Genomic DNA, 26,544 nt, shown 5'->3' with positions numbered 1-26,544 from the left:
TGTAGGTATTACAGGTGAGCCTTCAAATACAGTATTATTGGCTATGCATCATGTCTGGCACCGCAAGATAATTGCATTGCTGTATTTACTGTAAAATACAGGTTGGCTGTTGTCAGATCTATCAAGCTATTCTTTATGTTGTTTGCAAATTAGCTGTGGAGGATTATTTATTAAAATGCGTTTTTCATTCACTAATTTAATTATTGCTGCTCGCTTCTATCCCTTTCTTGTTTGTTGTATAATCACACTTACAATCTTGCATAAGGACAATTGATTTTGATATGTGGCTCAGTCAAGGACGTATCTATTTTAGCTACAGTCTGATGATGTACTTTTGCATTAGTGTTTGCCATAAATGATTGTTTGATATTATTCCTGTCAAGGTGTGATTTAACGGGCCACTTACCTTTATTGAGGTGTAATTGGTTGTCTTTTCGAGTTCAAATCAAGGAAATAGAACATGATTAAATTGTGTCATTCTACAATGAGTGCTATGTAGTGTCACGTCGTGGTCAGAGGCTGAGGGGTGATGTTACAGACGTTTATAAAATCAGCAGGGGCATGGATAGGATAAATAGATTAAGTCTCTTCTCTGGGGTGAGTGAGTCCAGAACTGGAGGCCGTGGGTTTAGGGTGGGAGGGGAAAGGTATAAAAGAGACCTAAGGGGCAACCTTTTTACACAGAGGGTGGTCCGTGCACGGAATGAGCTACCGGAGCAAGTGATGGAGGCTGGTACAATTGCAGCATTTAAAAGGCATTTGGATTGGTATATGAATAGGAAGGGTTTGGAGACATTTGGTCCAGGTGCTGTCAGGTCAGACTGGATTGAGTTGGGACATCTGTTCGACATGGACGAATTGGTTCTAAAAGCCTGGTTCACTGCTGTGCATCTCTGTGACTCTATGAATTACCGAGAAAAGAGAGCTATCACTATCGCCGTTCTCGCTGTCGACACATACTTGTCAGTATCGTGATACATGTATCCGGATATTTCTTGTGAAATTTTATCGTTTCTACGATGATGAACTCAGCAGGCTTAGATTGAACGAGGTAGAAAATCATTTTAAAGCGGTGTAAAATGGATGCAATATTGGATCAGTTAGTTGTCAGACTGATAGACTAATTTCGAGCAATGTCATTAATCACTAGCAATTTCTTATACGTGGCAATAGGTGAAAAGGTCCTCACTGCGTGCTCTAGCTCGAGATCTATAAATATGACTTCATCAAGCACACAATGATAATCAGGGACAGTTACACTTTCTGCATAAAAAAATGGAATATCCATTCACTTTTCTGATAGAACGCCTTTACTACCCTTTCCTTACAATTGTTGATGTGACTGCTGTGTCTTCAAATCCAGTATTAGTTGTTTTGCATCCAGTCTTGCACTTCACCACAGTCATATTGTGCCATCTCAGTATTTCATGCAAAATTTAAAAATTAGCAAACCTAGAGAGGGAGGGGAAAATGATAATTGCTGCGAATGCATCATTTAATATTATGTTTTCAACATACCTATCTTTGTTTATATCAAAAAATCGCAACATACATTACAGTGCAGTTTGTTGAAACAGTTGCTTCACTTAGGTGCTTGCTCACAGATCAAAATAAGGCAACATCTACAGTGAAATATTTATGGTCCAATACTCGAGTGTTACAAAAGTGATCTATTTCTGTGGAGTTTCTCTCTATACTTCAAAAACGTGTCTTATGCCTTTAATAACTCATATTCGTCCCTTGAGCAAGCCGCTTCGAATGACTTTCCCAATAATTATCAATTCTTCTGTATCTTAAACAGATCAGTAAAATTTTGCAACTTGGAACTCTTCTCCGCATGTTTACCGCATACCTAGCATTTAATAGTACACCTCACTTCCTTACCTTAATGGCAGAGAAAGTCTTGCAATTATGAACTAAAGTTACTTCGCAACTTAAGCATTCCAAATATTGTAATTATCCATAACAGGCATACTAAATCAAAACTTGAATCATGACACGGCAGTTAGGCCCTTCGAAAGAAGACTACTAATTGAAATCTAATTCGGAAAAAAAAACAGACGCTTCAGTGCAGTATAAAGAAGGGTTTGGTAGCAAAATGTTGAAATTATTGTAAGCTGGAATCCCATTATGACTACATGCATTGGTAATTTTCTGCAAAGGTGAATGAATTGCCCAGAATGTCAAATATTTATTCCGTGTGCAGTCATTGGAGGTCAGTGCATTTCGACATAGCCACACTGTTGGCTATGAAGGCTGGTTTTGTGCAACATTTTTCGTATTTTTCTTCCAACATAACAATGACAGCAGCTCAGTATGTCTTTCTCAGTTGTGAATATCTTTGTGATACCCTGTGTCATGAGAGAGATTATTTCATTGTGTTGGTTGTTTTGATATACTGATCAATACTAAACAGCAGTTACTACACTGAATAGCACAACGAACTTTTAAAAGATCAGCTGTCTTCGCATTATTCGAACAAAGAACAAAACAAAATACAGCACCGCAACAGGCTCTTGTGCCTGATGTCCATTTTCGAACTGTCTGAATACCTTTGCTGCCTGCCACTTCATATATCTGTCTCAACACATGGTAAATGAAACTACCGTGACCTCCTCTACCACCGCTGCTGGCAACGCATTCCAGACACAAACCACTCTCTGTGTAAAGAACATCCCACGCGTCTTTCCCTTGAAATTGTCCCCTCTCACTTTGAATTTGTGACCCCTAATAATAGAGTCTCCTACTCTGGAATAAAACAAAGCTTCTTGCTCTCCACCCTCCACCTCTCATAATCATCAGTAAGTTCCCCCCTCACCCTCCGTCTTTCCAAAGAAAATTGTCCTAATCTACTCAATATCTCTTCATATGTAGCGCCCTCCTTGCCAGGCAGCATCCTCATGTACCTCTTCTAATCCCTCTCCAAAGCACCAAATCCTTTTGGTATTGTGTATTTATCAGAACTGTACGCTGTATTCCACATGTGGCCGATCCAAAGTCTAAGACAACTGTAAAATAACTTGCCAATTCATGTACTCATTACCCGGTCTGATGAAGGAAAGCATGCCATATGCCTTCTTGACCACTCTTGTGACCTGCGTTGCAACCTTCAGGAAACTTTGAACCTGAATACCCAGATCTCCCTGCACATCAATTTTCTCCAAGACATTTCCATTTGCTGTACGAATTGTATTCATTTTTAATTGAAGAAACTTAAATGATTTCACATGTAAACAAAACCTGCTTTAGTCCGTTTTGCTTTTCAGTTGGGGATGATGGTGAACTGCTCACGACTCTGGCAGTGTTCGCATTGATTATTTGTTCCTCGTAGCTTTTCCTGGTGACTCTTTATTTTTAATTTGTCTGGAATGTCAGAGAGATTTCAGTTTCTTGATTGTTTCGTTTTGGCTTCTCTATTTGAATAAATTGCAAGTCTATTTCTGATTGTAGTTCGGGGTTTACCAGATTAGCTAACTTTAGATGGTTTGCCTGAAGGGTAATTTTATCACATCCTTTTGACAGTTCAAAAGCTTTATGGCGAGTTTTTGTGAACACCGCTTTTTTTATTCAAATTGCGCTGGATCATATCACAAAATGGAAGCAGCTGCCAGGTACTTTTGCAGTGCATCTGCCAAGTCAACTAGTTTTGCTGTTCTCGTTTCTCCACATATTTTGGTTTCTTTTCCTCTCAAGTACAGATTCATTTACTTTGTGCATTTCAGATCGGTTCAATTCCCGACTCAGGCGACTGACTGTGTGGAGTTTGCACATTCTCCCCGTGTCTGCATTGGTTTCCTCCGGGTGCTCCGGTTTCCTCCCACAGTCCAAAGATGTGCAGGTCAGGTGAATTGGCCATGCTAAATTGCCCGTAGTGTTAGGTAAAAGGGGTAAATGTAGGGGAATGGGTGGGTTGCGCTTCGGCTGGTCGGTGTGGACTTGTTGGGCCGAAGGGCCTGTTTCCACACTGTCAGCAATCTAATTTAAGTAATCTAATCTAATCTAATCTAAAAACACACTTGCATTTCTCACACGTCTTCTTTTTCAGTTTTGTACAATGCCATAAATCTGTGACCTGTTGTGCTTGATCTTCATGTCTGCTGACAGCCTTCCTACTAACATCTAATATAATATAACAAATTTTGATCGGCTCCAATGTTGATTTCGTGGAATGTTCTGCTCACACAGATGTCCCAGACATGCAAGGTTTTTTCATATATATTATTTAGCTGTCACTAATATCTGATAAATTTCATGTGCATATTCTCTGAAGACATTGCAATATTTCTGCAAACTTATTGCCAGAAATGCATAAACTAGACTTGATCATGTGTTTATTTAATAATAAAAAATCATCAAATCTCTTCACATTTTAAAAAATCTTTGGTCTGGTGGTTTAAAGTTGTAACCCTTGTTAGTGACATTGTCAACTTGAGGAGTTGTCATCAATGGCTATTCTGCCTGAAGCCTGACTACACTCTTCACGTGGCAACACGAAACCACGTGGTTATTAATCCTATCATTGTTTCTACCTTCTCTTGAAGTATGTTGTACTTCATAATTAACAACACTAAACATAATTTGCCGTCTTCTTGCATATTTTGCCACTCGTTTGGTGTATTCCTGAAGTGTTTAGATTAGATTAGATTACTTACAGTGTGGAAAGAGGTCCTTCAGCCCAACAATTCCACACCGACCCTCTGAAGAGCAACCCACTCAGACCCATTCCCCTACATTTACCCCTTCACCTCACACTACTGGCAATGTAGCATGGCCAATTCACCAAATTTGCACATTTTTCGACTGTGGGAGGAAACCGGAGCACCCGGGGGAAACCCACGCAGATATGGAGAGAATGTGCAAACTCTGCACAGACAGTTGCCTGAGGCGGGAATTGAACCCGGGTCTCTGGCGCTATGAGGCAGCAGTGCTAACCAGTGTCTTACCTTTCTGTACATTATCAACGATACTTCCATGCTTTGAGCATTTATGAAGTTTAGAATTAAGTTCTTCATAAGGAGAATCAATGCATAATGCGGAATAAAAACGGGACCTATTCCTGGTACCCTCATAACGAAATTACAACCTTCAACATAGGTTAACAAAATAACAATTTACGTCCTAATTCCAACTGTTGTAAAACGGAAATTGACACCCCTCTGAGATCTAAAACCAAAACCTCCAATGCGGAACTCCTCGCCCCATACTCTGTAAAGGGAATGCGAAAAGTTTGGAGCCTCCTTTTCAACAACTACTAGTGGGTACATAATACCCTGTCACTCACTTTAAACTCAAGAAGTAACCATTTAGTTATCTAACTTTAACAGTGAACAAATTAACTCAAGTAACAACAAACCGAATATGTCCCATCACTCGTATATTAAAAAAAAGTCTCTCGAAATTACAGCCAAGCTACGTGTCATCTGGAATGTTTTGTGCTTTCTCCGTTGATTCTTCTCTCAGGAATATTAACTGTTCTCATGGTACCATTATTATTTCGATGTTGCTTTCTCTATGACATACAAGAGGCAGTGACAGCCAACGAATCTCTCTTCAGATTTGAGGGTCATGGCATCCAGCGGATAGCAGCTGGCTCCGGCGTCTTTGTCCAACTGTCCCCTTCCTTTTATTCCTGTGATGACATGTCAATATTTCTAACAACAAGATTAGTCTTAAATTGTCAAGACAATCAGATTTAAATTTAGTAAGTTTTTGGTAATTAAGTACTTGGTCTTAATTGACTGTCAAAATCTAAAAGTCTGTTGCTTTGGTTAAAAAAAATGCACAACTGCTTGACCTGCTAACTGTACGGACCTTTGATATAAATGTTCCAATTCAAGTGCTCTCTGCCGACTTGCAAACTTGCAAATCTCTTAGCATAGAAAAAAAAAGATATTTTAAATAGATCAGGAAACACATTCCACCAGAACTTTACAAACACCAATTTCTAGCATCTTTCCCCCTCCCCCTTCTACAATATTCGACCCAATTTCGCAGAACTTCATTATGGCTCACAATTGCGTTCACGTTGACAACACCTACATACCTTTGACATTCAGAACGTGAAACATTTGAACTGGAATATACGTTTGGGTTAGATTAGCTTAGCTTAGTTTAGATTAGATTAGATTCCTTACAGTGTGGAAAAAGGCCCTTCGGCCCAACAAGTCCACACCGACCATCCGAAGAGCAACCGACCCAGACCCATTCCTCTATATTTACCCCTTCACCTAACACTACAGGCAATTTAGCATGGCTAATTCACCTAGCTTGCACATCTTTGGAATGTGGAAGGAAACCACAGAACCCGGAGGAAACCCACGCAGACACGGGGAGAATGTGCAAACTCCACATAGACAGTCACCCGAGACTAGAATTGAACCTGGGACCCTGGTGTGTGAGGCAGCAGTACTTAGCACTGAGCCACTGAGCCGCCCTTGTGTGTGAGGCAGCCGTGCCAACCACTGAGCCACCTTGCCGCCCCTATTTAAAAAGAGGCAGAGTGTCAAAAACAGTTTGCAAACTGGCAAAGTCCAATGTTAGAAATGCCACAATACAGTACCTATTATAAGAAATGAAATATTACCAGTTATTGACATTGCTGTTCCTCAAATTCAAATCGCCTTTCCTAATCTCTTATGTTCCACTTTCTCGAGTTTTCAATGTAATCTCGTAATGCCATTTTCCTCGGTCCTACTTGCAAGTATAAACATCACCTCCACTCTTTATCCTTGGTTCCCTTCTATTACACTTGGTCTGTAATAAATCTCCGATATCTCTGACATTCGTCACATTTGGAGGAGTAATTTCTTTTCACGCTGTGGTACGTTTTGGATTATTTTCCAAAGTAGCAGTGGACACCTTTCAAATTAAGGCTTGAAGTTCGAATTAATTCATTTCCAATTGAAACTGAATTGTTCCAGGGATGCACAAGGCATGAAGGAACATTTGAAGTGAATTTGAATTGTATCATATGATTTTACTGAATAGACGTAAATGTTAGAGCGGGCCATTAGTCAATTGCTTCTCGTATTTGTTGTATCTTTATCTCTACTGAGCTTTGATTTATTTCTATTGCTTACAAGCACATACACGGACAGAATATCTAATCACAAAGTTAAGCTTTCTCTTGTCCTGAAGAAGTAATGCATGTTTTTGTGACGCTACTATTTCTTCTGAATGCGTCTGATTCGAATGCACAAACTTCATTTTTACAAATTGCAATTTGAAGTCAAAAACTTGTACTTGTGAATCATTGAAGAACTACAAAATCCAGACACATCCTTTAAAAATCCATTGTTCAGCATTATCAATTTAACTGTTTAATTTATTGTTTATGCATTCACTATTATACTTGATTACTAAAGTAGATTTTTTTGGTTGCATCTCATTCTTTGAATGTCCATCGTACGTGACTTTTGAAAGATGTCACTATGTATTGTATAAGTGTACAAATATTCTCGTAAGTACATTGTAGTTTTTAAAAGTATACAGAATTGGACAGTTAATATTGATAATTATTAAATTGAATTTATGTTCCCTGTGAAGTTGGCCAACAAGATTTTTTTCTTCTTCTTGCAGTTAACATAACAGCAATTGTGATCTTGAAACGAGGAAACTGTGGCCTCTCCAAATGCATCACTCTGTATCTCCTGGCGATGACAACAGCAGACCTACTGCTCGTCATCATTGATGTAATATTGCATCGAATTAATGATATTTACTTATCAACAAACTTTTTGTTCATTACTCCTGTGTGTAGTGTGAAAACCGTTTTATTTATTGCAGTCTTGCATTGTTCTGTGTGGTTCACAATTGCTTTTACTTTTGATAGGTTTGTAGCCATTTGTTGCCAGACGTTAAGTGCAAAATATTGCACCAAAAGAACTGCAACTAAAATTGTGATAACCGTTAGTGTTATAAGCTTTTTGAAATCTATTCCGTGTTACTTTGCATTTGTTCCTTCAATAATTATTAATAATGTTCCATGGTTTTGCATTCTAATAACAGCATATTACACTTCCTCCTATTGGGCGGCATATGAATTGACTGATAGCATTCTGACACCACTGCTTCCGTTTTTCTTAATTCTGGTGTTGAATTCGTTGACTGTCAGGAATATTATACTGGCCAATCGAGTTCGAAGGGGTCTCCAAAACTACGGTATCACGGAGAATCGCAATGACCCAGAAATGGAGAACAGAAGGAAATCAATCATATTATTATTTGCTTTGTCGGCTAATTTTATATTGATGTGGATTACATACGTTATACATTCTTTAAAATGGCAAGTTTTAAACTTTAACTATACAGACAAATATCTTATTAATCCAGTATATATTGTTCAACAAGTTGGATTCATGCTGCAGCTTCTGAGTTCGTGCACCAACACCTGCATTTATGCATTAACCCAGAGGAAATTTAGAGATGAGTTAAGAAACGGGCTAAAATATCCATTTAACCGAATTGTTAATATTTTTGAAAATTGATTCGTATCTGAATAGCAGTTTTTTGCGACCACGGAGCTTCTTGGAACATTGAACATAGAACAATACAGCGCAGAACAGGCCCTTCGGCCCGCGATGTTGCGCCGACCTGGGAACTATTCTCAGCTCATCCCCCTACACTATCTTATCATCATCCATATGCTTATCTAACGAGTGTTTAAATCTCCCTAATGTGGCTGAGTTAACTACATTGGCAGGCAGGGCATTCCACGCCCTTGCCACTCTCTGCATAAAGAATTTGCCTCTGATATCTGTCTTAAATCTCAATTTGCAGTTATGCCCCTTCGTACAAGCTGACGTCGTCATCCTCCGCAAAAGACTTTCACTGTCTCCCCGATCTAATCCTCTGATCATCTTGAATATCTCTACAAAATCCTCTCATAGCCTTCTTCTTTCCAACGAGAAAAGAGACAAGTCTTTCAGCCATTCCTAATAAGACCTTCCCTGCAGACCAGGCAACATCCTGGTAAATCTCCTCTGCACGTTTTTAAATGCTTTCACATCATTCCCGAAATATGGGGACCAGAACTGTACACAATATTTCAAGTGTGGCCGCACTAGCGTTTTGTATTGTTGCAGCATGATATTGCGGCTTCAGAACTCAACCCTTGTACGAATGAAACCTAACACACCGTATGACTTCTTAACAGCACTATCCTTCTTAACAGCACTATGGGTGGCAACTTCCTGTTATTCTTCCCAAAGTGCATCACCTCACATTTATTTGCATTAGACATGCATTTGCCACCTCTCAGTCCAATTCTGAAGTTTATCCAAGTCCCCCTGCAACCTGTAACATTCTTACAAACTGTCCACTACTCCACTGACTTTTGTGTCGTCTGCAAATTTACTAATCCTATGCCTGCGTCTAAGTCATTTCCAAACATGACAAACTGCAGTGTCCCAAAACAGATCCTTATGGCACTCCACTAGTAACCGGGCTCCAGGCTGAATATTTTCCATCAACCACCACTCGCTCCCTTCTTTCAGAAAGCCATTTTCTAATTGAAACTGCTGTATCACCCTAATTTCCATGCCTCTGCAATTTCTCCAACAGCCTACTATATGGAACCTTATGAAAGGCTTTTCTGAAGTCTATGTATATCACGACAACTGCCCTACCCTCATCTACATGCTTGGCCACCTTCTCAAAATACTCAATGAGGTTTGTGAGACCTGCCATTGAAGAATCCATGTTGACTATTTGAAATCAAATTGCTGCTTGCTAGATGATTATAAATCTCATCCCTTATAATCCTTTCCAAAACCTTTCCTAGAACAGAACTAAGGCTCACTGGTCTATAATTAACTGCGTTATCTCTACTGCCCTTCTTGAACAAGGGCACAACATTCGCAATCCTCCAGTCCTCTGGTACTAAACCTCTAGACAATGACGACTCAAATGTCAAAGCCAAAGGTTCCGCTATCTCCTCCCTGGATTCCCAGAGAATCCTCGGATAAATCGCATCCAGCACAGGAGACTTATCTACTTTCACTCCTTCCAGAATTGATAGCACCTGTTCATAACTAGCCTCGATTCTTTCTAGTCTAATATCTCTTACCTCATACTTGTACTCTATAATATTCTCCTCTACAATATTCCTGCGTGAAAACCGATGAGAAATGTTCGCTTAACACCCCTCCGGTCTCCACAGGTTCCATACTCAACTTCCCACTTTTGTCTTTTACTGGCCCTGTTCCTGCCCTGATCGTCCTTTTATTCCTTACATACCTATAGAAAGCTTCAAGGTTCTCCTTTATTCTATTTGCTAAAGACTGGTCGTGGCCTCTCTTTGCTCTTTTTAACTCTCTGTTTAAATCCTTCCTAGATGGTCTGCAACTTTTCATCGCCTAATCTGAACTATCTAGCCTCCTTCGTCTTCTTAACAAGAGATACAATTTCTGTAGTAAACCACGGTTCCCTTACCTTATCACTTCCTCCCTGCCTTCTCAGTTTTAAGTTGATAATGCAATGTTACACTCATTGCAGTCTGGACATATTCACTAAAACCAGCGTCTGTGAGATTTGTAAGGCCTTGCACGATTCTGCATCATTAAAGTACACTTATATGGACTCTATTATTCAATGAACACAATCTGCGCACACAAGGTCGAATTCTTATATAAAGCCGTTGTTGTGGCAGATCATAGCTGTAAGCAGTATAAAATGGCAGAAAGAAGATTTCAGTTGTCTTAGAATAATATCTTGTTTTGTTCAGTTTGTGACAGTTGAACAATGTAGAAAGAATGTGCCTCCAAGTTAACAGCATTAAGTTAGCGTACAAAGGGTTTTAGAATTAATACAAAAATAATTCAATTAGAAACGCGCAGCTGCAGTTGTTTACACAGGAACAGCTACATTGCATGTTGACAGAAAACATTTTCACTTAATTAAGTTGGATTCTAAGTTCTATAGCAAGTACTGACTTTAGTTGACCTTTCCAGATCATCATATTTATGGACTTCAAATAACTTATAGATTTTAATGCATTGCAGCAAAGCACTATAAACATTAAAGCGATCACACTGAAATTCCTATGAGCAAAACAATTTTATACAATAAGGAAAGGTCACTTACAGGGTGAATTGAATTACTGGTGCAGAAATCAGCAGACCTTTGATTTGCGATTGGAAGTAATTCATTGTCAGAAGCTCCAAGAGTAGAGTTAAGGTGTCAGATTATGGGAGTTGTCTCTACGTCTGCTCATCATTGACCATTCAGTCACATGACAAATCTGATTGCATGAGCAAGTAAATCATTAATAACATTTTTGCAATGCATTTGCTGAAGGCAGACTGATAACAAATGTATATAAAAATATTGGTTTTGTTCTATTCATCGAATAAACTTATAGACTTCCCCAGATTTCATCCCACCAGTCCATTTTCAATAAACTCTTAGATCTTGAAAGTTGACTCGGGATGTCAGATGATATATTTGGACATTCTGCCCCAACACCATATCCAGAGGAAACTTATCAACACCTTACCCTCTTGTATCAGGTCGCTGATTTACCAAACATTTTAATTTGGAGCTTTCCTCTTACTCATCTTCTAGTTGTATTTTACTCATATTACCACAAATCATGGATACAGATGAATTCATTGGATCGAGTTCGTTATTTGTCAACGTATTCAACTTACATGGTGATGTGAAGTTGTTTTTGTTTTCATGATATAAAACAGTAATTGTGAATCAATTATTCAAAATTACAATCGGAGCAGCAACATACACTGATCTTGATTTGCACGATGAAAGATACCTCTTTATCACTTCTCGAGTGTTGCTAACAAGAGTTCATTCAGTCCATTTAAAACGTTAATATTCTTTCTGCGGCTTCCCTACAAGTCTCATCTTTCTATTACATTTATCATTTATATGGTTCTATTTTTCTGGCATGGTGTCGCTCAATTCCTGCATCTGTCCATTTTCTACTTTAATATCGATGCATGGAATTGTCACCCTGTGACACATTGAGACCAAGGATATCTTAATTATGCATTTCACTAACCATGTCCCTCAAATAATTTTATTGTTTTCCGAAACTTGGTAAAGTCCAACTTGGTAGACGTTTGACTACAACAATAAAAAAAAACGAATCACTTTCCCAGTCAGTATAGCCACTTGTATCTGCTCCTTTGTTACTGTGGCTGTGTCTCTATCTCTGAGCCAAGCCACCCGAGTTCAAATCCCACCTACTCTTGCGTTTTTTGATAACATCCCTGCAGAATTTGATTATAAACTGTCCAGCTGCTTGCGTCTTGCAGGAGACACTTGTTAAACATCAAACTTCTTTTCATTAGAACTCACCAGGTGTACCTTTATGAATCTGTCTCAATGTGTGACAGGGATTGTGAGTAGGGCTTGAATCTCAATCCAGGTTTTGATTCTTTCAATCCGTGAACCAGCTTTCATCGAGCCACGGGAGTACGTACTTTCCATAATGAGAGATGGGAAGTGTGAGAGACCATCGCTATAGATGGGAACAAATAAAATGTCGAGTAGAGCTTCTGTTGTTTCTCGTTGCACTTCTTTGCCTAGTCTTTGTGTCTGACTTTTCCTTCTCTTTCTTTTTTGTTTTATTGTCTCTATCTCTTTCTCTCCTTGCCTCTGTTTGACTGTTTATCTCACTGTCTCTCGACGCTCACTCCAGACTGTCACTCTGTCACGCACCGACAAAGTGTCTGTCTCTGTGTTCGAATGAAGGGTCACCTGACTTGAAAAGTAAAATTTGCTGACTCTCCATAGAAGCTATTGGCCCTGATCACTTGCTCTGGAAATTTCTGACTTCATTTCCGATTTCCAGCATGAGTAGCGCTTTTTTTTTGTCTGTATCTGACTCTCCCATTTTCTGTCGGCCTTACATTTTCTCTATCCATCTCTGGCTTATCTCATATTTCTTACTTTTCTCCCACTATTCTCTCTTCATTTGTTCACGTAGAGAGACATTGACAGTGATCCCTCTACATGGGATCCTACACCCAGACTAAACAGAAGTTCTGACACACCTGCCAGCCAGCACTACCTCACTGGACAAAAATTAGCAGCTCCAATCAGGACACTCATCTTCTACGAGGTCTACCCGACTGACCCCGTCTCAACGTTTACTCTCTATCTGTCAATTTATCTTACAAAAAACCTCCACCTGTTTTTGCCCCGCACCCGGTTTGCAAAAATGCAATACATTTTGACTATTTATTTTAAAGTTACTCGTGGTATGTGGGTGTCCCTGATTGGCCATCATTTATTAAATGTCCCAAGTTGCACTTGAGAATGTAGCAGTGAAATTACTTCTTGAACAACGGCAGGTTACATATTGGAGGTTAATTGACAAAGCACTTGGGAGGGAACACAACGATTTTACTACAGTGACAGTGAAAAAACAGCACACAATTTCCAACTCAGAATGGTGAATGACTTGGAGGGTTACGTGCAGTTGTTGATGTTGCCATCGATCTGCGGCCAGTGTCTTTCTACATGGAAATGGTCGTGGGTATTTAAAGAGCTGTCTAATATTCTTTGCTGAAATTCTGACGTGCATCTTGGAGATAGTACACATTGATGTTCCTGAGTAACGGTGGTGGAGGGAGTGGATGATTGAGGATGTGGTGCCAGTAAAGCCGCTGTTTTGGCCCGGATGTGGTAAAGTTTCTCGAGTGCTGCTCAAGCTGCCGCTGTTCAGGCAAATGAGGTGCATTGCATTACACTCCTGACTTGCACCTTATACATGGTGTACAGACTTTGGAAATCAGAAGATCAGTTATTTGCTGCAGTATTTCTCACCTCTGACCTGCTCTTCTTGTGATGATTTTTATGTCCTAAGTCCAATTGAGCTCCTGGTCATTTATAATTATTCCAATTTAGAAAGGGGGCATTCAGTAATGTCGCCATTGCAGGTCAGGTGGTGGTGGTGAGAGTGCCTCTGATTGATTATGTTCGTAGCATTACATGTCCATGACCAGAACCGAGCCTAGATATTTTCCAGAACTTGTTGCATTTCACAATGGACTGCTTCACTATCCAAATATTTCTAAATGGTGCGAAGCATTGTGCAATTATTAACGAAAATCCCCCCTTCTATCTTATAATGGATGGAAGTTAAGTAATGAAACAGCTGAAGACGTTAGTGACTGAGGCACCACGCTAAGAAATTTCCACACAGATGTCCTGGAGTTGATATTATAGACATGCAAACTAACACAAACATCTTCATCCTGCCACAGTAGGCTTGGAGCATGGACTCTTAGCGGTTTCAGACAGCAGTCGAGTCAGAGTCTCTTGGTGCATCGGCGTCGTCGATGTTATTCCTGCAGCTAGACACCTTGAAGAACAGAAAACCTTCCAAAGATCTTGCTGAAAACCTACAGCCATAGTTGAGACACAACCTGAATGAAAGGGGAACTTCTTTTTTACTAATTTATTTTATTGTTTGTGTATCTCAAAATGGTGCCATGTCGAAGTGACAAATTGCTTCCCACTGCACCTTGACAATAAACGCATTCATTTTCGTTTGACTGCAGTCAGCAATGAATTTGTCCCTGATGCCCATTGATTCCAGTTTGACTCAGGATGCTTGTTGCCACACTCGGTCAAACGCAGCCTTGATATAATCAGCTGTATTACACGCCTGGAATTCAATTATTTTGTCCATGTCAGAACGAAAGCAGGTGAAGAGCTGAGTGTCCTTGAGCGAGCCCAAATCGCGCGCCATTGAGGAGGTTATTGCTGAGCAATTGGTGCTTGATAGCTCTATTAATGATACCTTATTCATTTCCACTGATTGTTGTGTGGAGACCGATGGGTCTTAACTGGCCGGGTTGAATTTGTCTTGCTTTTGTATACAGGTGATATTTGAGCAATTTGTCACATCATCGTGTGGCTGCCAATGTTGTCATTGCACTGGAACACCTTTATTTGGATTTCTTCAAATTGTGGAGCAGACATACTCAGTGCTATTGCTGCAACGTTTTCAGGATCCACTTCCTTTGCAGTATCGAGCGCGTCCAGACTTTTCTTAGAAGAGTCACAGTGTCATAGTCATACAGCATGGAAACAGATCTTTCTGTTGAATCAATCCATACCTTTTGTAATCCCTTATTAAACTACCCCCACCTGCCTGCACATGGCCCATATTCCTCCAAACCGTCCAGATTCATGTATTACTCCAAGCGTCTTTTTTGCAGAGCGGAACTGTATCTGCATTCACGACTTTAAATCGCATGTCCTGAAGAAATGCATCTGTAATGCTGGAAACCACAAGAAGAAAAAACTGAGAGTGATTATTCCCTCGACTGTTTACACTGTCGTCTATCGTGAATTATTTTTTATGGAAGTGTTAAGCTTTAGCAAAGTCGGAGATGGCAATATTGGTAGAACCTCCACCTCCTGTGTGTTGGTTACTTGTGCACCACTGTTCACAACCTGATGTGCCAAGACTGAAGAACTTCGATCTCTTCTGTTGATAGTGGTATCGCTGAGTTATGTTTATCACTTGTGTTATGTCCCAGACCAGACACCCTCCAAACACGTTAAGTAGGTAAAGTAGACCCTAAATTGTTTGCGTTGTGTTCTACATGCAATTGGATTGTTCAAAATACACGACGTAAAGCAAAACACAATTTATTTTAGCTTTATTTTTAAAGTTCAACAAAAGAAAGAAAAAAAATCACGAACACTTGTTCTGTTGGTGGGAGGATTAACACAAGTATTCAGTCTGCTTCTATTGCTCCAACTTTGATGAAAACACACTAATGATTCAAAGTTATATACTTTTTATGGACTGCTCAGCATCGGTCCCTCAGTTTCTCTCAAAAAGAAACCAGGACAAAACACATCACTTAAAGCCGCAGTATCGCCATACGTTTTGCTTATGCTGATTGTAACATAAGTCGCCCTGTTTGTTATCTCCTTTAGGTTGGCATATCATTTTTAGCAAAACGGAACAGGGTAGATTGAGAAAGGCTTCAGATTAATCCAACTCTCCAATTAACCTGGGATCTACTGCCTTATGCTCAAAACAGTTCAAAATTCGTCAGACTCTTTAACTGTCAATGTTATGCCCAACGTTGAGAGTATATTTTCCCACTTCCCAGCACTGAGTTCGTTCTTCCTCTATTTTCCACATTCATTGACGATGTTAATATCCTTCAATAATTTCAGTGCCACAACTATATACATTGGTGTCTGTGAGTCATTGTTCGATACTGGGTGAATACAATAAAGCCAGCACACAGGCACTCTTCAAATCAAAACGTTATTGAATTGCAGATACTATGTGCTTCTTTAAGTTTTTAGACAACACAGAGTTTGAAGCCAAGATGTGACAGTTGATAAAGTTCTGCTTTCGAGACAGAAGTAGTCTGATTCCAGATTAAAAGTCGGTGACACATACTAAATAAAGCCTGACACATATATTTCTGGGGCTGCCCTTACACACCTCTTTTCCGACATTCCGACCACTGCGCATTTTTTATAGTCATAGAATCACAGAGCACGGAAACATAGCGTTTGGTCGAAATCGTCCATGCTGACCAAGCTTCCCTAAACTAAACCAGTCCCTATGTTTAACTGTGTTTGGCCGGTGTAACTCTAAACTATCCGATAACTTACCTGTTCAAACGTCCTTTAAATTTTATAACTGTACTTGTATTAACAACTTCCTTCCCAATTCGTTCCACAAAGGAACGACCCTTATTACGGAAAGGTTGTTTTGATATATTTCCCACTCTGCTGGATTGATAGAATTCCAGGACAAGACTGCTCTTGCACCTGGATTAACATTTAATTTATATTTTCATCCTCTGTCTTACATTCAAAAAGAAAGCACTTCGCACATGTTACGTAAATGCAGTGTATTGTAGGGGATGGAGGAGGTTTTAGAGACAGGGAGGGTGTACAAATTGGCTTAGGTTACAGAGATAGTTGGGGTGCAGGTATTGGAAGTGGTAACGTATATAGGGAGATAGGAAGGTTGTTGTAGCTGAAGGTGGTTGCAATAATACTGAGTATGTAGGGCCTGGAGTGAGTTAGAGAGGTGGGGATATGAGTTGGAGATGGAGAGGTTTACAAGGGTGGTAGCCAAAGCGTAGTTGCTGGATGAGGTGGCAGCGGTAGGAAAAGCTGTTGGGGTAGGGGAATTTACGATCAAACGTGGATAAGATCAGGAAGATGTTACTGAGATAGGAATGTTTATAGGGGCAAGAGGAAGCTACAGAGATAAGGAGGTGTTTAGGGGCTGCAGGAAGTTGCAGAGATAGGGACAGTTACAGATGCTGGGGGTTGTTACAGAGACAGTGTTGTGTGTTATTTGCTGAGAAATAGCTCAAACATTTAGCTGTAGTAGAGAGAGCTCTACATTGCAGCTTGAACTCCAGAACTTCCATTTTCAACAACTGAAAGTAAAAGTAAAATCCTGCGTCTGTGTGCTCCTGACGGCACACACTCCTGGTTCTTTTATCTATGGATTTAAAAAATACCAAGTCTAAATGCTTCTGCTTTCCATAGAGTAGGCACCTCGCTACGAGATTCACAAAACTCTCTTGAAGAGAAGCAGGGCAGAACCAATTTATTTGTAAAGCAAATATCACCACGCCTCATCAATTAAAGAATACATCAATACACAAAGATGGCTTCATGTTCAAAGACTTTAGTTTCGTGTTAACGGTACGCTACACTATACAATGAATTAAAAGTAAGGATGCAAACATTCAATGCTGCAGTCCATTTCAGTCCGTTTCATCTGCCAATGTACACCTCCTTCTTCCTTTCTTAATATTCGGGATGCATGAAAGTTTCACATTGAATGGAGGTAAGAACTCAGTATGAAGAATTGGATATTTTATTTTACCTTTTTTAAAATAGTTAAGGATTCAGGACCAATGAATAACATTTTCTCAAATGCATTACAGGGAACATAATTGTCGAAACGTTGTAAGCAAACAATAAACGCAGGGTCCACTCATGAATGGCAGAGTATTTCTTTTCATCCAATAATCAGCCTTTGGGAGAAGTACGTAATAGGCCTTTCTGTCATTTCCTCGACTTCTTGCAAGAGGATAGCGCAGCACGCGCACATTGATAGCATTGATAACCATATGGAATTACTTTTCTTGTGTGGTGTTGCTCAGGTCTCCGAGGTTGTTAATACAGCTGTCAGGATGTCAGATATCTTCTGTCAGTCCTCCTTCCAATCCAACTTTGTTCATTTCTTCAGCAACTCAGTCCATGAAACAACACAATGCCAAAGTTTGGTACAAGTCTTCAATTAAAAATACTCAGTTCCAGAAACGTAGTACTTTACGTGTAGGAAACTCCCCAACAATGTTCGCTTTCATATCTTGAGCGGCAATGTGTCCATGTATGATAATTACCCAAGGACATAACTTTGGCTTTTGTGAAATCACTATTAGCAGGGTTTATCACCAAATGCAGACATTAAAAATGGGAGGAACAATTACTTCGAACTGAAATCAAACAAATACAATTGTTTTTTTTATCTGAAGCCAAGTCCAAAGTCTCATACAAGAGATTTTATTTCTTTGACTTCTGTTGCTCACTTCATGTGACTCATGTCACCGCCTGAACTCTCTTAAATCAGCGACACAAATGTTTCTCCAAGTTAGAGTCAAAAGTGTGACTACCTCAGGTCAAAAGTCACCTCATTTTGATATATTAAAACTTTGTGATCCTGGAACATATACAACTTCGTCCTCAGCTCATCTTCTGCAGAAATTCAACGCCCTATTCGGAGGTGTTAGTCTAGCAGAGAGATGATAATTGCTCGACACAACTGTTTGCTGAACGGAAATTATGGAAAATTAAATCCAACTCCTGTTTGCAAGTAAATCCTTTCACGTATAAAATTAAACATTTGTTTTCCATTTCATTCCTTGGAAAACTGGTCACTTTATCACGATTGATGACTGGGAGCCACATGTTTCACCAAATTCTTAAAATGAGCATAAAATGAGATGTGCCATTACAGAAGTTGAACAGGTGTAGGAAACAGAGTGTTCCAGGTGATTTAGTGCTACCTTCCAAACATCATTTTCTGTTATTTTACCTCAGGTAAGATATAAAAATGATTCATTTAATGAGAAATTGGGCAATTTTTTTCTGACCAAACTGTACACGGAGTCGAATTCTCAGTAAAGGAAACTCAAAGGATATCACGCAAATGACAATGCATCCTGGGAAAAAAACTCGAGATCAGCAAGCATTCCTCAAAGGAGAGCAATTGAAATTCACCACACGCTCTCCTTTATGTCCCAGCCATTCTTACATTCCAACTCCACACCTTTAAATTTGTTGTCTTCGTTCAATGGTTATTATCAAACCTGACAATGATTCACCTGAACAAGTTTCTGATTATTTGATTTACTGTTAATTCAACTAACTTCCTCTTTGCTGATTTCTCTTCCTTCCTCATGACTGATTATTGCTACCATCGCCTCCTTTGTACTTTTACACCAGGTTTGTTTGCTCATTTTAACATTTGATGTTACACTGTATCCCTGATCGTAGCTCACAGGCTGCTGTGACGTCCCTCCAAGGCCCTGCACGAACTGAAGTTAGTTTTATATTGCTCTGCACTAACTACACTGAAACGTTTTTGCACCTGCCCATGCAAAATTTGCCTGATATTTAGTGTTGTTTGGGTTGAAGAGTGTCCGTGTGCCCTATGCCCAGTCACTTTTCATTTGAACACAGCTCACCTAACTTAAGCGGATGCATTTCTGCAAATGCATCATTGCGCTGATTTCAACAATGCCCTTCGATTCATTGACAAAGATGTTTCACAATCCACCTTTAGGTTTTAGTTGAAGGAAACAGTCGCAAAAGCAACAAAACAGCAGGATCTCTGTGACTAATGTTTCGACACTGGTAAATCCTCCTGCTTAATTTAAAGCAGCAACACGGAAAATATTTATCCTGTGCACTGATATGTGAAAATCCGAAAGGCCAAGAACTATTTTAAGCAAAGATTAACAACTTTATTTCTTACAATATAACAGAGAATAATTAACTAATAAATATTTCCAACTGCATCCTCTAACCTACATTTTACATTTCCTTCTATACTACTGGTCCGAAAACCCAAGACCCATCCTCTTCTCCTGGGTTAAGATTTATCAAAAATCAAGTTTTTAAAACGAGCCAGCTGTAGAATCTTCTACATGGATCTTTCTGTGTCTTCTCTTTTTTCCTTTTTAGGGTTTATGCTGTACAGGTTAACGATCAACAAAGGTAACTTTAAGAGAGGTATTTGTCGGGCAATCTCTCCATACTGGTGGTGTGGCAGTTCTCCTCCCAACTGTCCCATTTTCCCTGGTTTTATACCCACAAAGCATCGGACTGTTTCATTGCCTTTTAAGCTATCAATACACTAAATTCAAACTTGACTTCAATTTGTTATTGTGGGGGATATAAGTTAAACTGATTTTTTGTCTCCAGGCAACCAGCTCATAGGAACTGTTGGACCACGTGCTACCTTGTAACTTGCTGAGAACATGTGGTGCTGTCAGGTAGTTCGGCGAGTTTTTAACTTTCTTGAAGGTACAGTACACCCACATCTTCATAAAACCCTCCGAAGAAAAAGATGAGCTATAATAATGAAAAGATAGCTTCATTTTTCTCCTTCATACACTAACATACAGATGACTTTAATGTAAGTTCTCCTTTACTGCTTCCCATGTACCTATTTTTTACGTGTGTGTGTGTGCGTGTGCGTATAATATTTAACACTAATTAAATAGAACGCTCATTGAAACATTATCAGCTAAATCCATGATAACGCAACTGAAATTGCATTCTTTCAACATATAATATTCGTGATATTTAAATTAAAATTATGTAATACAAACTCCAACGAAAAAGTGTCATATATGTGCCTTGAAGCGTTCGAAAAGTGCATGAGATCCGTGTACACATCTGCCTCCGATACAATGTTCGTGACATAAACATTAAAATGTTGTAAAGCCTGTACAAAACTCAATGCTTCTTTTTCGATAGTGGATTATTTCGTCTGGTGGATTTTAACCTTCTTCGAAAAGTCTCCAAATGACAGAATATTCCTATCATCATCTTCCTGTAGGAGTATAGCTCCAACTCCCTAATCACTAGCATCGAGGGCGACGTTAAAAGGTTCTGTAAACTTTGGTGTAGCGAAAACTGGTTTGCTACTTAATATTGATTTCAAGTTATCGACAGAAACTTTGGGTTCGTCTTCAGCAAATCGGTTAGTGGGCCCACTACACTTCTGAAGTGTGGAACAAACTTCCATTGAATCCGCTGAGTCCTAAGAATTGAAGTAGCTCTTTCTTCAAGGCTGGTCGTTGAATCTCCACAAGGGCCATTGTCTTTGTGTTCCGTGGTGTCAACTGAACATGATCGATGTTATGTCCCGAGAACGTCACCTCTGCTTTAAGGTTTTCACCTGTATTTCAAAGAGTGCTTCCAACTTTGCCATGTGATCTTTCGAGGACTTAGTAACGATCATTACTTCGTCAAAATAGACTGCACAGTTTGTTAAACTCGCAACCACTCGATTGATGAATCTTTGAAATGAGGCGGGTGCGTTCTCCATTCTAACGGCATCACTTTAAACCGATGTAGACCATTTAGGGTTACAAACGCAGAAATTTCTTCAGCCGACTCTGATAGAGGTAACAGTGACCACGCATTAAATCCAGCTTGGTGATGAAGCTGGCTTATCTGATGTCCTCCATACAGTCCTCCAATCTCTGTATTAGATATATGTCCGATTTTGTAATGGCGTTGACCTTCTGACAATCGACGCTGAATCATTGAGTTCTATCCGGTTTAGGAACTAAGATGATTAGCGAGTTCAACTCACTCTGGTTTGGTTCGATGATGTCCTCGTCGAGCATGGCATCCACCTCAATGTGGACCTCTCTGGCTTTGAAGGGATTGAGAGGATTGGTTTGTTGTTTCATCGGAGCAGTATCCCCTTTCTCTACTTCAGATGCAATAGCATTAGTCCTCCCCATATGATTCTGATATATGCCCTTATACTTCAGTACGAAATCTTTCAGCTGCGATCTATTCTCATAAGTCAGATAGCTGACTAATCTATCCCACTCCTCGAGGACTTCTTCATTTTTAAATTTATTTTGAGGCACCACAAAATCCATATCTTTTGGATTTAATTCCTCACTCTATGGGCAGTAACTAATACATGTTTCTCCAGTTCATCCTCTCTCGTATAACACGGTTTCAACATGTTCATATGACAGACCCATTACATGTTTTTACTATGTGGCATATTTACTAGATAGTTCACCCGACTCAACGTAGTCTCAATTTGATAGGTACCACTTAACCTGTTTTTGAAGGGATCTCCTGTTACTCTGGTAACAGTACCACCACGTCATCCCTTCAGGAAAACGTCAGAGTTTCAGAGCGTTTATCTGCTACCTGCTTAATTTTATACTGTGCCATCTTTAGGTGATTTTTAGTTAACTCACTTACTCAATTCAGTCTCTCCCTCATCTCTGATACAAAATGTAAGCATCAGGTCTCCGATTTTGGTCTTGTCATATTTTTCTTTAATTAATTTCAAAAGGCCTCTTCTTTTATGACTGAATACTTGCTCGAAGGGAGTGAACTGAGTAGTTTCGCTTGCGGCATCTCTAATGGCAAACAATGCAAATGGGATATCATTACCCCAGTCATTCAGGTAGTCCAACAGTATGCGCTCAACATTTTCTTCTAGATCTAATGCCACGTTTTCAAAGCTCACTGGGGTTCAGAATGATACGCACTGGATTTAAAGTGTTATATTCCTTAGATCTGCATAGCATCCTTAAACAGCCTAACAGTAAGACTTGACCCTTGGTCCCACTGAATATCTCTTCGTAGCCCATATCATGTGAAGAAAGATACTAACTCCTCTACTTTTTGCCTTGATACTCTGTAATGGAACTGCCAGGAAATCTGGTAGACAGCTCTATTATTGTTAACAAATACTGGTTCTCAAGTTTAGTGGTCGGTAGGAGGCCACACAATCAATTATAACTCATGTTATAGTGCGAGAAATGGCAATAAATGTGTTGGTTTTAATACCACCGTTGGCATACCTACCATTTGGAAATGGTTGATACGTACGACACATTTTAACTATTTCCTTACGCTTTCCAGGTCAATAAAAATGGTTTTATACTTTAGCCTGAGTTCTTTGTACCTCTAGGTGACCTCAGAAGGTAGGTCATGTGCTACCCGTAACAAGACCTTTATGCTTGTTACCGGCAACACAATCTGCTGCACTTCGGCCCATTTCTCCTTTGCACTAACCTGTCCTGGTCGCCATTTCCGTCTTTGAATTCTATCTTTGAGATCTGATTACCACGTAGTTCTGTCCATCTATCCCACAAAGTACTGCACTCTCACATAACAGAGCAGGAAGTGTGCAGATTCGCTCAACCATTACTGTCAGTGACTGGGATAGATCCAGACTGGATTGTGTAACAACTCACCTGCCGAGTCAACTGGCCCTGAAAATGAATGGCTCTGGAGTACATTGGAAGAGGGTAGTAAAAGGAACTTTTTAGATTAAATGGTAGCATGAATCACTGCGCATCATTGGCCTTCACCGACAATATTGCTGTTCTAAGTCGTACATACAAAGGAATGACTTCTAATTTAAAAATAATGCAAAAATTCTGCAAAAACACAGGATTACAAGTTAATATTCAGAAAGCAAACAGGTTTTCGCTTGTTTGTAAAAATGAAATGGTTATTTAAAATAATCGAGAAAATTGGATTCTGAACAATAACTTAATAGAGTTCATGCAACCTGGTCGTGCAGGAAAATATCTGGGGGCTAAACTAGACCCATGCATAAGCATAGGAACGACAATTTGTGAGGAGACACTAAAACACTGGAGAGGGAATTTGAAAAAAAAATCTTTATTAAAACCGGTACACAGCGTTGAGTTATTTAAAACACATTTTATCCCAAAGGTGTACTATTATTTAACGCTCTCAGAAGAATCACAAAATTATCTCACAGGGTTAGATGTGGTAATAAGGGTTTTTATTAAAGAGACCCGACATCTGCCACAAACTATTGCAGATGGCATTTTATATGCCCGCAATAGAGCCGGGGGCTTGGATTAGTTAAGTTAGGGGCTTCAATTCCTATTGCGATGATACAGGAATATAAGCCGTTCACAGGAATCTCCGATGAAATAGTACAGGCATCGTTCTGATTTAATCAGACCGAAATATTGGATAGTGTAATGGAACGCAGGAAACTGAAGATTCTATCTGACATATGGAATCCGAGAACAAATATCAAATGGGATAGATCCTCGACTATGCAACATAATGATAATAGTGAAGAAATAGTGGAAATTATAATATAAAAATATGATAAATGGAATGATATAGAAGTTCAAAGGCGGCTGGCGCTATTATAAAAATTATGATTTTTCCAGTAATTGGACTAAAACCTGGTTACAGATGAAGATATCGAATGCTATTAAAATTTTGATGTTTTTGATCATTTGGAAGACGAGAAAATGACGTCTGCAGATGCTGGAGATCAGAGTCTAGAGTGTGCGAGAAAGGCACAGCAGATCAGGAAGCTCTTAGGATGCTGCCTGAGCCGCTGGGCATTTCCATCAACACATTCTCGATGATAATTTGGAATTTACATGATGCATATTTATTTATGACTGTACTTTTTTATTTGAAAACTTCATTATTCAACGTATATCACATTTAATTATTGATTCTGTATCCTGTGTATACGTCAGGAAACTAGAGACCTGAGGTGTTGTCTCGTGGGAAAAGATGGCAAACCTAAGTTGAAATAAAAAACGTGAGAAAATTGTGTTCATTATTAATTAAAGGAAGAAGGATATAATCGATATTAAATGAAATTATTCATTGCTGGGCATTTGGAAGAGTAATGCACGTGATAGGGATATAGAAGTATGCACAGAATTCGCGAATGCTGGGAGATGTTAAGAGCTGAGTGTGAATGTTAAAAAAAAGAGTAAGAGAAATACTGTAAGGACACGAATGCTTAGGAGTTTGAAAAGGTGTGGAATCAATAGAGCTGTAAACGTAATCTAAACTTTACTCGGGAACCTGAGCCCATCTCTAGATTAACCACACTATTTGGGAAATGGGATGGCAATGATAGGGATGAGGAATGGACATTTTATCCCAGGATATCCACTGAGCACCAGATAGTCCCCGCACACCCCCTGAGTATACACCTCCCCATTATTGTGTTGGTAAAGGACCCGGTACCGGCTTCACAGCGGACATCAAGGAGATGAGCAACCTGGACCATCCTTAATCTAAAGTCGCTTCAGGAAACAGAGTAATAACAATGAACCAATATGCTGACTGCAAGGAATAACTAGCCAAATTTGCTCAATATGTCCAAGGGCAATACAGATGTGTAATCCCACTCTTCAGATTTGTTTACTCTTTGATTTATGATCCTGCCCGCTGAAGAATTTACCAATTGACAAGTTTTACCACACAGACTCAACCCTCACGCGAAATGTAAAACCAGCAACACAGAAAAGATTTTTCCATTGCAGTAATCTGTCAAAATTTGAGTGGCCACTAAGTATTCAAAGTAAAAATTAACAACTTTAATTCTTAAAGTATAACCGAGATTAATTAACTAATCACGATGTACAACTTCTTACTCTAACCGATCCTTTTACTTTTCCTTCTGCAATACTAGATAGGTAAAACTTCAAATAATATTTATAAAGTCACACTTCTTAGCTCAAAACCAGGTAGCTTTTATTGCCTATTCGTGTGTTCTTGTGCTTTCTTTTCTATTTCTTAGGATTTTCTGCATCTCACTTTACTGATCAACAAAAGCATTTTTAAGATAGCTATTTTTCAAGAAGTCTGTTTGCATACTGGGCTTGGCTGTTCTCCTCTCAACTGCGCAATTTTCCCCAATCTTATGTCCCAAAGCATCAGATTGTGTAATTGTTTTTTAAAGATTGTCAACATATTCAATTCAAGTTGGATTGGAGTTTGATATTTTTGGTGTAAAATTTAAAATGATTGGCCAAATTTGAATTTGTGTTGTTGTCTCATAGCAACTCAGCGAGTGCTACTTGTTCTCAATCAAATGTAACTTTGTAAATTCTCTAGCACTCGATGCACTTGCTAAGTCCTTCACTTTCTTGAAGGTACATCCAGATCTTCATAACAACTCGCACCTGAAGATAAAAATTGAAGAGATGGCCTCATAATTTTTTTTCAGCTTTTATAACACATTACTCAAACATATAGATAACTTTAATGTATGTTGACCTTAACTTTTTCCCATATACCTGTATATATGTATAACAAATCTAATTTACACTCGATCAATTACATCCGTGATAACGCATCAGAGATTGCATTCTTCTGAAAGGCAACACTAATGATTATTAAATTAAACGTTTTTAACATAAGACTCTGAAGAAATGGTCTCATGTTCTTATCTTTAAAATGTTCAAAGAACGTAAGCGGAAAGTGGTCAGTGTACACAACCAT

Source organism: Chiloscyllium plagiosum, unplaced genomic scaffold (assembly GCF_037043375.1).
Source record: "Chiloscyllium plagiosum isolate Xiang-an unplaced genomic scaffold, Cpla_swu_hap1 HiC_scaffold_42, whole genome shotgun sequence".
Taxonomy (NCBI): Eukaryota; Metazoa; Chordata; class Chondrichthyes; order Orectolobiformes; family Hemiscylliidae; genus Chiloscyllium; species Chiloscyllium plagiosum.
The sequence above is the reverse complement of the archived record's forward strand: the minus strand, read 5'-3'. Positions refer to the sequence as shown.